This window comes from Heloderma suspectum, chromosome 6, assembly GCF_057233095.1.
Source record: "Heloderma suspectum isolate Gila_16-S chromosome 6, 16-S_ref, whole genome shotgun sequence".
In the NCBI taxonomy this organism is placed as follows: domain Eukaryota; kingdom Metazoa; phylum Chordata; class Lepidosauria; order Squamata; family Helodermatidae; genus Heloderma; species Heloderma suspectum.
The window spans coordinates 91,630,930-91,644,984 of NC_139463.1; the positions used below are offsets into that span (position 1 = coordinate 91,630,930).

The following is a 14,055-nucleotide window of genomic DNA, read 5'->3' on the forward strand; positions in this document are numbered from 1 at the left end:
CGTGACGATTTACGTAGCCTATCACGGCTAGATTTCCAAAGTCAGCCATGATAGGCTACGTAAATCGTCACGTAGCCTATCACGGGTGACTTTTGAAAAAAAAAAGCGCGTACGCAAATGGCGGCGGCCCATGGGCGCCGCCATTTGCGTTCCTTAGTTTGGCATGTCTAGTCTACATAAAGATTTACCTAGACTATGGCAAAAATAAGGGCAACGCAAATAGCGTTCCCTTATTTTCGCCGTAGTCTATGTAAATCTTTATGTAGACTAGACGTGCCAAAATAAGGAACGCAAATGGCGGCGCCCATGGGTCGCCGCCATTTGCGTACGCGCTTTTTTTTCCCCAAAGTCACCCGTGATAGGCTACGTGACGATTAACGTAGCCTATCACGGCTGACTTTGGAAATCTAGCCGTGATAGGCTACGTTAATCGTTACGTAGCCTATCACAGGGTTTTTGTTTTTTTTTTCACTTTTTCTTTCGCGGCAGGGGAGACGGAGCGCTTCTCCCCGGCCTGAATTTCAGCCGGGCGAGGTGGGGCACCTCCCCCCCCCTCGCCTGAACTTCTGGGGGCGAAGTGAAGTGCCTCCCCCCCACCGCGAATCACCCCTGCGAAAAGGTAAGTGACTTTCGTACATCCTTAGCATTATGGCACCTGGGAGACCAACCAAGCCCAATACATCAGTCAACAATGTGTTTCCTTTCTTTCCCCTCCTTCCTCCCAATCCCTTTTCCTTTTGTGTTGTGTCTTTTCGACTGTAAGCCTGAGGGCAGGGACTGTCCTAATATTAACCTTTGTAAGCCTCTCTGGGAGTCCTTTTCCGCTGAATAGTTGGGTAAAAATGCTCTAAATAAAAATTAATAAATATTTATTTATTTATTAAATAATAAATATTTAATATTTATAATATGCTAATATAAGCAGTCCATATATCTAAATAAGCAACCATATGACTTTGACATTTGGACTAGACATGCGCAAATGTAGCAAGAGCAGTAAGACCTTCAGTCCATTGAGCGATAGGTGGTGGATGTTTTCCCTTCAATACCAGAGTATAGGTCACTTTGCAACAGGTTTTTAAAAAACCTTTATTTAATCATACAAAATAAAAATTTAAAAAAGATTCCCCCAATATATGTTTTGATATTACAATAAAACAATCAAATCAGGGAAACAACAAATATGGGTGAACAGTATCTCTAAATTTATCTTTCCAAATAATGACAAAAAAACTCCATCTTTCATTAAACGTATCCTCAGACATTTGTCCTTCTCTAACCTTTATATAATGCATTAATTTCGTTGTCATTGCCACATCCCAGATCCCTAAAATACCAGTCAAAGAGAGGTGGGGCAGTACCCTTGTTCCAAAAGGAAGCTGTTGAGGTTTTTTGCTGTCAAAAGATGAATGACTAATTCCACATCCACTTTTTCCACACAATCTTTTAGATGTTTACCGATTATCCCAAGAGTATCCATTGGAAGCTTATAACTTGTTATCTGCTCAATGAAAAACACAACTAGATGCCAATAAGGTGTAATTTTAACACAATGCCAAAAATATGCATAGGATCTGCTCCAGAAAAATGGTATCTCCAACACCTATCTTGTTCTAAGCCATATATCTTCTTAATTTTTGTAAGTTCTGAAATATAAATGAAGAAATATTTTAAAATAATTTTGTTTCAGATTCATTGTAATTAGGCTTTTTTGCCACATTTCCACCAATAATTTGCCAAACTTCTGATAGTAATTTCAATGCTAAATCCTTCTCCCATTTTGCCTATCAAGCCTATCCCTAAGGGGACAAAGATAACAATATTTAATGGGCTGGTTTAGACATCATGCTAAACCATGATGGTTAGTGTATTTGAGATAACCATGATGGTTTAGCATGATATCTGAATGGCATTTTGAACACTTCCAAATGAGGAAGTGTTCTAATAATGGGTGACTTTAATTACCCCCACATTGACTGGATAAATGCATATTCCATTCACAACAAAGAGGTTAAATTTCTTGATACCCTGAACAATGGCACCTTAGAACAATTGGTTATGGAACTGAGCAAAGGGGATACAGCCTTGGATTTAATCCTAAATGGTGTTTCTCAGGACCTAGCACCAGATTTAAATGTTGTTGAACCAACTGGAAACAGTGACCACAGTGCTATCAGATTTAATATATATTGAAGTGTAAAATTGTGAAGGAAGTCCCACACAGTCACATTTGACTTCACAAGAGGGAATTTCACTAAAATGAGGGAACTGGTGAAAAGGAAGTTGAAAGGGGGAGTAAAGAAAGTTATTATTTATTTATATTATTATTTATTAAATTTATTAATCGCCCATCTGGCTGGTCACCCAGCCACTCTGGGTGATGTACAGCATATAATAGAACAGTTTAAAACAATAGAATTCTACAATAAAAACATTTTCTAAAATACCCTAACCCACCCCAAATGCCTGCCTGAACAACCACATATTTAATGCACAGTGGAAGCTCATTAAAGAGAGGGGATGGTGGAGTTCCCTAGGGAGGGAGTTCCACAGCGTTGGGGCCACCACAAAAAGGCCCTCTCCCTCGTCCCCACCAGTCTAGCTGTCCTGGCTGATGGGACAGAGAGAAGGCCATCCGAGGCTGATCTTGTTAAGTGGCCTGTCTGGTGTTGCTGGAGGTGCTCCTTAAGATAGGCTGGGCTGGAACCATATAGGGTTTTAAAGGTCAAAACCAACACCTTGAACTAGGGATGGACGAAAGGGACTTATCTTGTCCCGCAGCTTGCTTCGCGGTGGGGGGGAGGTGCTTCGCTTCTCCCCCCGAAGTTCAGGCAAGGGGGGGAGGCACCCCGCCTCGCCCGGCCAAAATTTAGGCCGGGGGGGAGGCGCCCCATCCCTCGCCAGCAAAATTCAGGCCGGGTAGAAGCGCCCCGTCTACCCGGCTGCAAAAAAGAAAGTAAAACACACACACACCCGTGATAGGCTACGTAACGATTTACGTAGCCTATCACGGCTAGATTTCCAAAGTCAGCCATGATAGGCTATATAAATCGTCACGTAGCCTATCACGGGTGACTTTGAAAAAAAAAAAAAAAGCACGTACGCAAATGGCGGCTCCCATGGGGACCGCCATTTGCATTCCTTATTTTGGCACGTCTAGTCTACGTAAAGATTTACGTAGACTACAGCGAAAATAAGGTCAACGCAAATAGCTTGCACAAGATAGCTTGCACAAGGGGGAAATATATCAGGGGTATTTAAACAACTGACCATGTCATTAGTATAAAAAGTGAATAATAAGGGTACCAAAACACATCCTTGTTTCACTCCTTTTGATGTTATAATGAAGTCGGTAAGATGTTCAATCGTATTGCATCTGACTTTCAAAGATGTGTTAGAATATAGGGCTCGCATTAAATATAAAAGCGTTTGATTGATGGATGTGGCCTCAAGTTTCTCCCATAGTCTTTCTCTAGATATAGAGTCAAATGCAGTCTTTAGGTCGATGAATGCTGCATACAGTGAAACCGTGGTTTTAGCCGCATACTTCTCTATTAAATGTTACAGAATTAAGCTGTGACCCAGAATTGATCTACCCTCCTTAAATCCAGCCTGCTCCTCAGCCAATGGATTTTCCTGTTCAATCCATAATTTAAATTTATCTAACAAGTGGCTTGCACAAAGTTTGCCAATTATGCTGAGCAGGCTAATTGGTCTGTAATTGGCTGGATCATTCCTCCTCCCTCTCTTAAAAATTGGAATTATTATCACCTGTCTCCATTTGTCTGGGATATGCCCTGAATAATCAATCTAAATAAATAATGATGTCAAGGGAGGAGCCCCACCAATCAATGTTGTTTTTCAAAAGTTTAGGAGGAATATTGTCGATAACAGGGGCTTTCCCTCGCTTAAGTTTATTAATCAGTGACTTAATTTCTTTACCAGAAACTGGAGACCATTCAGGGAGATCAACCATCTTCTCTGTACAAAATTCATAAGCAGCCTCAACATGTATCTTTCAGAAGTATGCTTCCCAGATACCGGGTGTGATTAAGGAATCTAAAGGGGAGGCACCCTTAGGTGAAAATGTTGATGTCAGTTTCCAGAAGACTGATGAGTTCTTGTCTCTGGCTGCCTGTATAAGCTGCACCCATGTTGCTTTGTTGTCATCTTTCTTCTTCTGGGCCACTATCTGTTCATAAGCTCTCTTTTTCTCTAATAGTTGATTAAGAAGGCTCGAGACATCTGACCTTGCTGCAGCCTTATAAGAGTAATATGCAGAACTGAGCACCTTTTTTGCTTCCCGGCATTCTGTATCAAACCACCGCTTTGAATGCCTACTTACTCTTTTCTTTTGTAAATCAGCATCGTGAGTCAGTATTGGATTTAATAACCACAATAAGTTATTGTAGGAGGTTATTGGCTCCTGCCACACTGGCCTTTCCGCTATAGTTGCGTGGCACTCTAACGTGCCTTCATCCTCTAAAGCTGCCTTCAACTTCTGCTCGAGTAGGGGTGACTATTTAGCCCAACACTCCAATTGCTGGGTAGGTGTTATATAAGCCTCGGACTGAATCTTAAGATACGACTGGCATTCGAAAGGGGCCATATGGAGCAGAAGTGGAAAGTGGTCTCCCACAAATATAGGTAACACCTGGAAGTTCTTACCAAAGGGAGTAAACCTTCATTGGTTAACATGTAGTCGATAGTACTACGTCTTGTTCCAGCCATGAATGACAAATCCCCTGGATAATCCCCTAAGGTAGATCCATTCAAAATAATAAAATTCAGTCTTTCAGCCATTCTAGCAAGGCATATGCCAGCATAGTTCGCCATGCCATCTTTAGAGAAACAAGGATAATGGGTATAGAGATGTTCTTCCTCATTGTCAGCAATAGGCACCTTATACTTAGCATAAAGAAAATGACCATTTGGGCCCAGTCTGGCATTAACCCCCCCCCCCCACGACCTTATCTACAATATTGTCTGCTATTAGAACTTCAAGGTAATGTTCCAGATCAGTCCAGATCATTGTGGTGATCATCTTTCTTTGTTGCGGGGGGAGATATATATTTACCACCAGTATAGCAACAGAGCCTAATTTAATAAGTATTGCCATAGCCTGTTAACCTTACCGATAAATTGAAAGCAAATAAATCACCAGGACCTGATGGTATCCATCCTAGAGTTCTCAAAGAACTCAAATATGAAATTGCGGATCTTCTAACCAAAATATGCAATATGTCCCTAAGATCAGCTTCTATCCTAGAGGACTGGAAGATGGCCAGTGTAACACTAATTTTCAAAACAGGATCCAGGGGGGATCTGGGAAATTACAGGCCAGTTAGCTTAATGTCTATTCCAGGTAAATTGGTTGAAGGCATTATTAAAGAGAAAATTAGTAAGTATATAGAAGGACAAGCCATGCTGAAAAAGAATCAGCATGGCTTCCGCAAAGGTAATTCCTGTCTCACTAACCTTTTCAAGTTCTTTGAGAGTATCAATAAACATGTAGATGGGGTGATCTGGTAGACCTTGTTTACTTGGACTTCCAAAAGGCTTTTGACAAAGTCCCTCACCGCTGAACTGCAGACTGGAAGGTCGGCAGGACAGCAGTTCGAGACCCGAGTACTGCGTGATGGAGTGAGCTCCCATCTTCAGTCCCAGCTTCTGCCAACCTAGCAGTTTGAAAGCAAGAAATTGCAAGTAGATAAATAGGTACCGCTTTGGCGGGAAAGGTAACAACATTCTGTGCCCCTCGGTGTTCAGTCATGCCAGCCACATGACCACGGAAGTGTCTTCGGACAGCGCTGGCTCTTTGGCTTAGAAATGGAGATGAGCACCACACCCTAGAGTCGGACATGACTGGTTGGGGACACCTTTACCTTTACCATTAATAAGAGGACAGGTCCTCTTATGGATCAATAACTGGTTAAAGAACAGAAAGCAGAGGGGAGGAATAAGTGATAAATTCTCCCAGTGGAGGGCAGTAAATAGTGGGGTCCCACAGGGATCTGTATTAGGACCAATGCTTTTCAATTTGTTCATAAATTGTCTGGAATTACGAGTGAGAACTGAAGTGGCCAAGTTTGCTGATGACACCAAATTATTTAGGGTGGTTAAAACAAAAAGGGATTGTGAGGAGCTCCAAAATGATCTCTCTAAACTGGGAGAATGAGCATCCAAATGGCAAATGCGGTTCAATGTAAGTATGTGCAAAGTGATGCATGTTGGGGCAAAAAATCCCAACTTCAAGTATAACCTGATGGGATCTGTGCTAGTGGTGACTGACCAAGAAAGAGATCTTGGGGTTGTGTTGGACAGCTCAATGAAAAGGTCAAACTAGTGTGCAGCTGTTGTAAAACAATCAAACTGCATGTTAGACATAATTAGGAAAGGAATTGAGAATAAAACTCCCAATATCATACTGACCTTATATAAATCTATGGTGCAACCACACTTGGAATACTCTGTACAGTTCTGGTCACACCTAAAAAGGGTATTGTAGAGCTGGAAAAAGTGCAGACAAGGGCAACTAAAATGATCGAGAAGATAAGCATCGGCCTTATGAGGGAATGTTACAACAGCTAGGATTGCTTAGCTTGGAAAAAAGATGAGTAAGGGGTGACATGATAGAGGTGTACAAAATTATGCATCACATGGAGAATGTGGATAGGGAGAGATTTTTCTCCTTCTCTCATAATGCTAGAATCTGGGGTCATCCCATGAAGCTGATTGGTGGGAGATTCAGGACAGATAAAAGGAAGTACTTCTTCAAACAGCGCATAGTCAAACTACGGACTTCGCTACCCCAAGAACTAGTGATGCCCACCAATTTGAATAGCTTGAAAAGTGGGTTAGGCAAATTCCCTTTCAATTGCCTATCAAAGGAGAGGGCTATCAATTGGCTACTGGTCCTGATGCCTCTATGCTACCACCAGTAATCAGAGGTGGTAAGCCTATGTGCATCAGTTGCTGGGGAACATGGTTGGGAGGATGCTTTTACACTCTTATCTTGCTTGTGAGTCACCCATCAACAGCTGGTTGGCCACTTTGTGAACAGAATGCTGGACTGGATGGACCCTTGGTCTGATCCAGCATGGCTCTTCTTATGTTATTATAATTAACTAAAATCAATATGCTGACAGCCCTCTCTCAAGTGCATTTGATAGCAAAATAATAATTCTTAACACTGAAATGTCAGAATGATCTATAGTGTATATATGGATATCTTTGATATTTGAGCAATTGAAGATTTGAGCAGTAATTCTACTAATCATGATGTCACTTGTGTTTAGGGATGTACGAAAGTTCCACCACGGATCTCGGGGAGGCAGAATGCCAGAGCATTCGGCCCCCCAAAATCGGTGGCAGAACGGCCTGCCGCCCCCAGGACAGGAATTAAGTGGGGCGGATCTTCCTGGAGGCAGCAGCTGTGGAGGCAGCGCTATGGCGGCCCCCATTTGAGTCTGCAGCAGCCTGTCCGCAGCTGGAACTCTGGCTGCGGATGGCCCTGGCCAGCTGCTCTGTGGAGCCGCCACAGAGCGGACCCGGCTGGGCAGGATTCCGGGGGGGGGCGGAGGACCGGATCACCTCCCCCCCATCGAGGATTCTGGGGGGAGGGATGGAGCACCTCCCCCCCACCATGAATCACATCCACAAAAAGGTAAGTGACTTTCGTACATCATACTCCCATGCAAGGTTCCACACACAGGCAAGAGTTTTAGGATATTGCCACTTGGCACTTACTGATTACAGACAAGAATTTAAAATGTGCAAATTGATTTGGAAGAAAGTAACTTCGTTAAGCAATACCGCTTTAAATGCACAAACATAATAATGACAACGGACCTGCAAGCCTTTCCTGAGAACTATACTTTGCATGGAAAAATTAACTACATTCTCAGCAAGGCTTGTTCTTGAAACTCTAAACTAGGCTGCAGGCAGTCTCTGCGGGAGATGGGGTGGGGTGGATTGAGATGTAAAGAACTGGACAATGGGGAGTCCCTCACACTCAAGGGAATAGGGAAAAGAAAGGGCATATGAAGGTGGGGTGAGAGTTGGAGTGGTGTAGAGGAAGTGAGTTGAGGGAAAGCTAAGCTAAGAGGGAGGGGGTTGTGAGACCCAGCGCATCCAGCTAGGGATATACGAAAGTCACTTACCTGAACCTGAAAGTTGATTCGCTGTGGGGGGAGGCGCTCCATCCCTCCCCCCAAAATTCTGGCCAGGGGGAGGCGCCCTGTCCCCCCCGAAATTCTGGCCGGGGAGGAGGCGCCCCGTCCCTCCGGCCGCGAATCCAGTCCTGCCAGGACACAAATGGCAGCGGCTGTAGCTGCCGCCGTTTGTGTCCCTGCAGTCAGCCGTGATAGGCTACATAAATGTTTACATAGCCTATCACGGCTGAGTGAAAAAAAACAAACAAACCGCGCGTACGCTATTTGCGTTCCCCTTATTTTCGCTGTAGTCTACGTAAATGTTTATGTAGACTACACGTGCCAAAATAAGGAACGCAAATGGCGGCGCCCATGGGCATCGCCATTTGTGTATGCGCGGTTTGTTTGTTTTTTTCCACTCAGCCATGATAGGCTACGTAAACATTTACGTAGCCTATCACGGTGTTTTTCTTAAAAATCTAGCTGTGATAGGCTATGTAAATCTTTACGTAGCCTATCACGTTTGTTTTTTTTTTTTAACTTGGAAATGGCGGTGGTGGAAGCCGGTCAGAAGACCAGCTGCTGCCGCCGCCGCCGCCGCCAAACCGCTGCCAAAGCCGCCGCCACAGACATTCGCACAAGGTGAGTCCCGTCCCGGGGGGGTGGGGGGGGCAGACCGTTTCTCCACCAATTTCGGAGGGCCGAATGCTCTGGCATTCGGCCTCCCCGAGATTCATGGAGAAATTCTCTGACATCCCTACATCCAGCATTCACTCACTGCAGTTTACAAGGCTGTGGGTAGGGGCCTATCTGGAGATTCTAAACACACTCGTGCAATTTGTATGTGCCTCTCCTGGCCCCTTGCCTATGCAAACCTCTGAACCACCCAGAGAGCTTCAGCTATGGGGCAGTATAGAAATAGAATAAATGCAATGAAATGAGTTTGGAGGGTGGCCATGTCTTCAGATACTCTCTCTAGAGAGCATGCCTGGAGCGCGCAAGGGTTTTTGGCCATAGGGTGCACCACCCAAACATGGTTTTCTGCTGTGATCCTTACCACTAGAAGACCAGAGTAGGCTTGCACCGAACTGCCTGGGGCTCCGACCAAATTCCAGTTATAGATGAGAACCAAAGTACTTTAAAACACACCCATATACACACAACTACACACACTTACCCAGAAAGCAGGGTCAGAGTAGGTGGAAGATGTATTTGTAGCACGACCTCCAAGAGCAGGATACATTTACCTGAGCTGAAACATTTCCTGAAGACTGAATAATATCCCCCTCACCAGGTGCCCTGGCCCACAGTCTTCTGGGTTTGAGTGCATATACTTAAACGTTGGTGCTTGGGACAGAATAAGGATTCTGTTGGCATACTGCCCACCCCACTGCTCAACAGTCTCCCTTCCTGAGCTAGCCAGGGTGATCTTGGTGGTGGTGATGGAGTCACCTTGGCTTGTTCTGCTGGGAAACTTCAACATCCATGCTGAGGCTGCCCTGATGGAGTGGCTCAGGACTTCATGTCCTCCATGACGACCATGGGACTGTCCCAAGTGGTTTCTGGCCCCAATAGGCATGGCAAAGAATTATGCCGCAGACCCCAATGATGCCAGATTCAATAGAATCTGGCCTCGGGAGTCCGTGGAGGAAAAGAACCCTTACCTCCACCTCCCACCGAAATCCTCTTCGGCTGGATCCATTGATGGCTGCATTTAGGTTAATCTAAGAGCTTTATGGCAGCAAATGCTGTCCATAATGCCACTTGCGTCCAGAGATCCCTCAGCCAGCGATATGGCATGCCAATGGCAGCCATATCACCAACGATACGGAGCCGGTGCCCAGCTCTGCAGAATAGCCACAGAGTGGAGCCAGCCGAAGAGGATTCCAGAGGGAGGGATGGATCGCCTCCCTCCACAGGCAGATTCCCCTCTGGAACAGCAGATATGGAATCCACCCATCCCTAGGCCCCACTCATATGGCAGGTCACACTCTAGACCTAGTTTTCTATACTGGGAAGGATGATGGTGATCTGGGTGTGGAGGAACTTTCTGTTGTTCCATTGTTATGGACAGATCACTACCTGGTGGGGTTTAGACCCACTGGAACTCAGTGCCTCTGCAGGTGTGGGGGACCGATTAAGCTGGTCTGCTCCAGGAGGCTGATGGATCTGCATGGTTTCCTGACAGCTCTCGGGGATTTTCCTGCTGCCTCAGCAGGCGATTCTGTTGAAGCTCTGGCTGAACTCTGGAACAGGGAAATGGCTAGGGCGGTGGACACAATAGCTCCTGAGTATCCCCTCTCACGGAGTGGTGCCAAACCAGCACCCTGGTTCTCTAGGGAACTGGTGGAGATGAAGCGAATGAGAGGGAGACTAGAGTGACTTGGAGGAAAATGCAGAACGAGTCTGATCAAACATGGGGCTAGAGCTTATTTGAAAGCCTACTCCATGGCAGTGAGGGCAGCAAAGAAGACTTTCTTTTCTGCCACCATTGCATCTGCAAGGAGCCAGCCAGCGGAGCTGTTTCGAGTGGCCAGGGGCTTTCTACATCCTGGCCCATGTGATGAAAATTCTGACCACTTGACAGCCCACTGTGAACAATTTGCTCAGCACTTTGCTGATAAAATTTCTCGGATATGTTCTGACTTGGATGCTGTAGTTGATGCAGATCCTGTGGAGGTCACTTTGGCTCCTGCTTCTTCAGTGTTAATGGATTCTTTTAAATTTCTCCTCTCTCATGAACCTGCCCATATTTTGAGATCTTCTGGGGAGGCCCCTATCTCAGTCCCACCACTGTCCCTGGCACGTTTGGTGGGAACTCGGGAGAAGGCCTTCTCAGTGGCTGCCCCGCAGCTGTGGAACACCCTTCCCAGGGAGGCTAGGGTGGCTCCCTCCTTGATGTGTTTCTGGAGGCAGGCTAAAACATTCTTGTTCCAGCAGGCCTTTGGGACATAGTTGGAACCTGGGGGTAAGCTGCTAAAATGCTGTTTTAAAATGCTGTTTTAATGTTTTCATATAATTTTAATTGTACTGTTGTTTAATTATGTTTTAACTTTTGTAAATTGTCATATGTTTTAATTGTATATATTTTAATGTTTGTAAGCCACCTTGTGTCCCAGTACTTGGAAAAAGGTGGTGTATATAACAATAACAATAACAATAACAATAACAATAACAATAACAATACTTGGGAGTGTTGAATGGGGATGGCGCGGGCACCCGATTCAGTCAGGGAATCCAGAAGACTCACTCCTACCCTCACCCCCAAGTCCTGCTCGTCGATGCCCTGCCCCTGTTTGCCCCCTGCCCACAATTGGCGAATGTCCTGCACTCATCCTGGCAGCTTTGTTGAGCTTCGCAGTCACCATTTTTTGAGAAATAAAATGGTGATTGCAAAAATGCGCATATTTGTGCACACATGAAAATTCACATTTTACAAATGTGCAGATTTGCGGATGCCTTAAAATTCATGTTTTTTTCCAAAATTCCACATTTTCCCACACACACTAATGCTTGCCTTCACAAAAATGTGAATTTCACACATGAGAATGTGCACATTTGCAAAAATGCACATTTTTGTGCATACAAAAACATACTTATTTTTGCAATTGCAATTTTTTTTTTAAAGAATGGCAACTGTGGAGCTCAACAAGGCCTTTGGGGTGAGTGCAGGCTTCTCACCAAGTGTGGGAGGGGATCAAACATGGCCTGGGGACTGGGGACTGGGGAGTGGTGCAGGGGCTGGGCAGGCATCCAGACGACCAGGATGGGAGGGAGTTCACACATCCCTAGAACCTCCAGGATTGGAGTGACTCTGGCAAAAATGTTCCCTTTTAAAATGAGTCTTGTATTTCACAGCAGGAGACACAGACTTTCCTTGCCAAACTGCTGCTAGTCTGGAGAAAAACTTTAAGCTAAAGAATGGGAGAACATCAGTATCCTGTCCCTTCTAACCTCCCCACAGAAGGAGCAAGTGTGATGCTATATTTTTTTTTTCCTGGAGAAGGATTGACCCAGAGAGAGGGTAGCAGATCCATTAGAGCACTTAAGCTGGTCTGTGGTGAGAACAGGTGAAGTCTGTCTGTTAGCCCACAGCTTTGCACCAATGACAAAGATGGCACACATGGCTACTGAAAACCTTACTTATACTTTTTATGCAAAATAAGTAATGTCACAACCAATATGATGCCCCAACTACAGACTTGCAAAACACAGTACTGGAAATGGTGGCACTTGTCCCAAGAGAAAGGACTTTTATCACTCTTCCAGCAAAAGCTGTTCCTGACACCAAAGGAATACTTGGTGAAGATTGATGCATACTGGGAAAACTTAGTCATTCCATCTTGCAATTTTCTAGAGAGGTATCATTCTATGTGTGAGACATGCATTCTTTAGTTATTTTTACCCCCTCCTTCTGCTTTGGGGCATATGCATATTTGTAAGTTTGATTAGAATCCATTGATGCCCCATCTAGTCTTGCATATGTGACATAGCTACAGAAGGTTATTGCTTTGTCTGTTTTTCCCACCTCACTGAGCTTGGGGATGAAATTTATTTATTTATTCATTCATTCATTCATTCATCCATCCATTCATTTCATTTCTATACCACCCAATAGCCAAAAGACAGCAAGTTTACTGTTCTCTGGACAAGATGGACTTTGTTTGGTTCACTCTAAAGCCAAGCTACTTCCTAGCAAGATCCCTCTGAAAAGCTCAAAGCCTGCATTGAAGGCCCATAACTATGTTTCTTCCAGGAGTATATTTTTGTAACTTTTCATGACTTTTTAAGAGCACAATCCTACAGAATTGACATGATAGCTGGAGGGCTGTGATCTCAGAGTCCTCTGTCAAATCTAACCCTGCTGTCAAGAACCAGGCAAGGTGGGATGAAGAAATAAGGTGTTCCGTTGTGCTGTTTGAGCTAGATGGTCCTCTGAGCTTCGTGGGGTGGAGATGGGAACAGAGGCTTGTAGATCTAGCAGATCCATGGCCTCTCCCTCCCCTTTCCACCCACCAGCATGCCCTCTCCTCCCTTACATTGAATGAGGGATTTTACCACAGGACGTAGTGACGGCCACCAGTTTGGATGGCTTTAAAAAGGGGTTAGACAAATTCCTGGAGGAAAAGCCTATCAGTGGCTACTAGTCTTGATGGCTATGTGCTACCTCCAGTACCAGAGGCAGTGAACCTATGTACACCATTTGCTGGGGAACATGGGTGAGAGGGTGCTCTTGTGCTCATGCCCTGCCTGTGGGTTCCTGGTCGACACCTGGTTGGCCACTGTGAGAACTAGGGGTGTATGAATTGCCACTTACCTGGCTCTGCTGGGTTCCCCTGGGGGGGAGAGGCACTCCGTCCCTCCCCCCGGAATCCTCACTGGGGGGAGGTGCTCCGTGCCTCCCCCTGGGATCCTGGCTGGCTGGCTCCGCTCCGCGGCCAAGCCACGGAGCTGCCGGCCAGCTCCAGCCACCCACAGCCAGACATCCGGCTGCTGAGCAGCCCTGCAGGGATGCAAATGGTGGCTGTCGTAGCTGCCGTCATTTGTGTCCCTTTCTTTCGCCGTGATAGGCTACGTAAGAATTTATGTAGCCTATCATGGCAGGGGGAAAACCTGAGCATACGCAAATGGCGGTAGCTACCACCATTTGCGTATGCTGGGTTTTTTTTCCCCCTGCCATGATAGGCTACGTAAATTCTTATGTAGCCTATTACGGCAGGGGGGAAAAGAACCCAGCATACGCAAATGGCGGCAGCTACCGCCATTTGTGTACACTTGGGTTCCCCCCCTGCCGTGGTAGGCTACGTAAATACTTATGTAGCCTATCACGGCCTCCACAGGGACGCAAATGGCATCCCTGTGTTAGCCATGATAGGCTACGTAAGTATTTACGTAGCCTACC

General features: G+C 45.4%; 1 long non-coding RNA gene across 1 annotated transcript; it reads right to left on the minus strand.

The window, feature by feature from the left end:
• Nucleotides 1–1,061: 1,061 nt before the first annotated feature.
• On the minus strand, nucleotides 1,062–13,703 carry LOC146341821 (uncharacterized). The gene is made up of 3 exons (XR_014784126.1): nucleotides 13,471–13,703; nucleotides 5,479–5,678; nucleotides 1,062–1,646 (listed from the first exon to the last, which is right to left on the minus strand). It is a non-coding gene; the product is annotated as an uncharacterized LOC146341821 (long non-coding RNA).
• Between the last annotated feature and the right edge of the window lie 352 nt (nucleotides 13,704–14,055).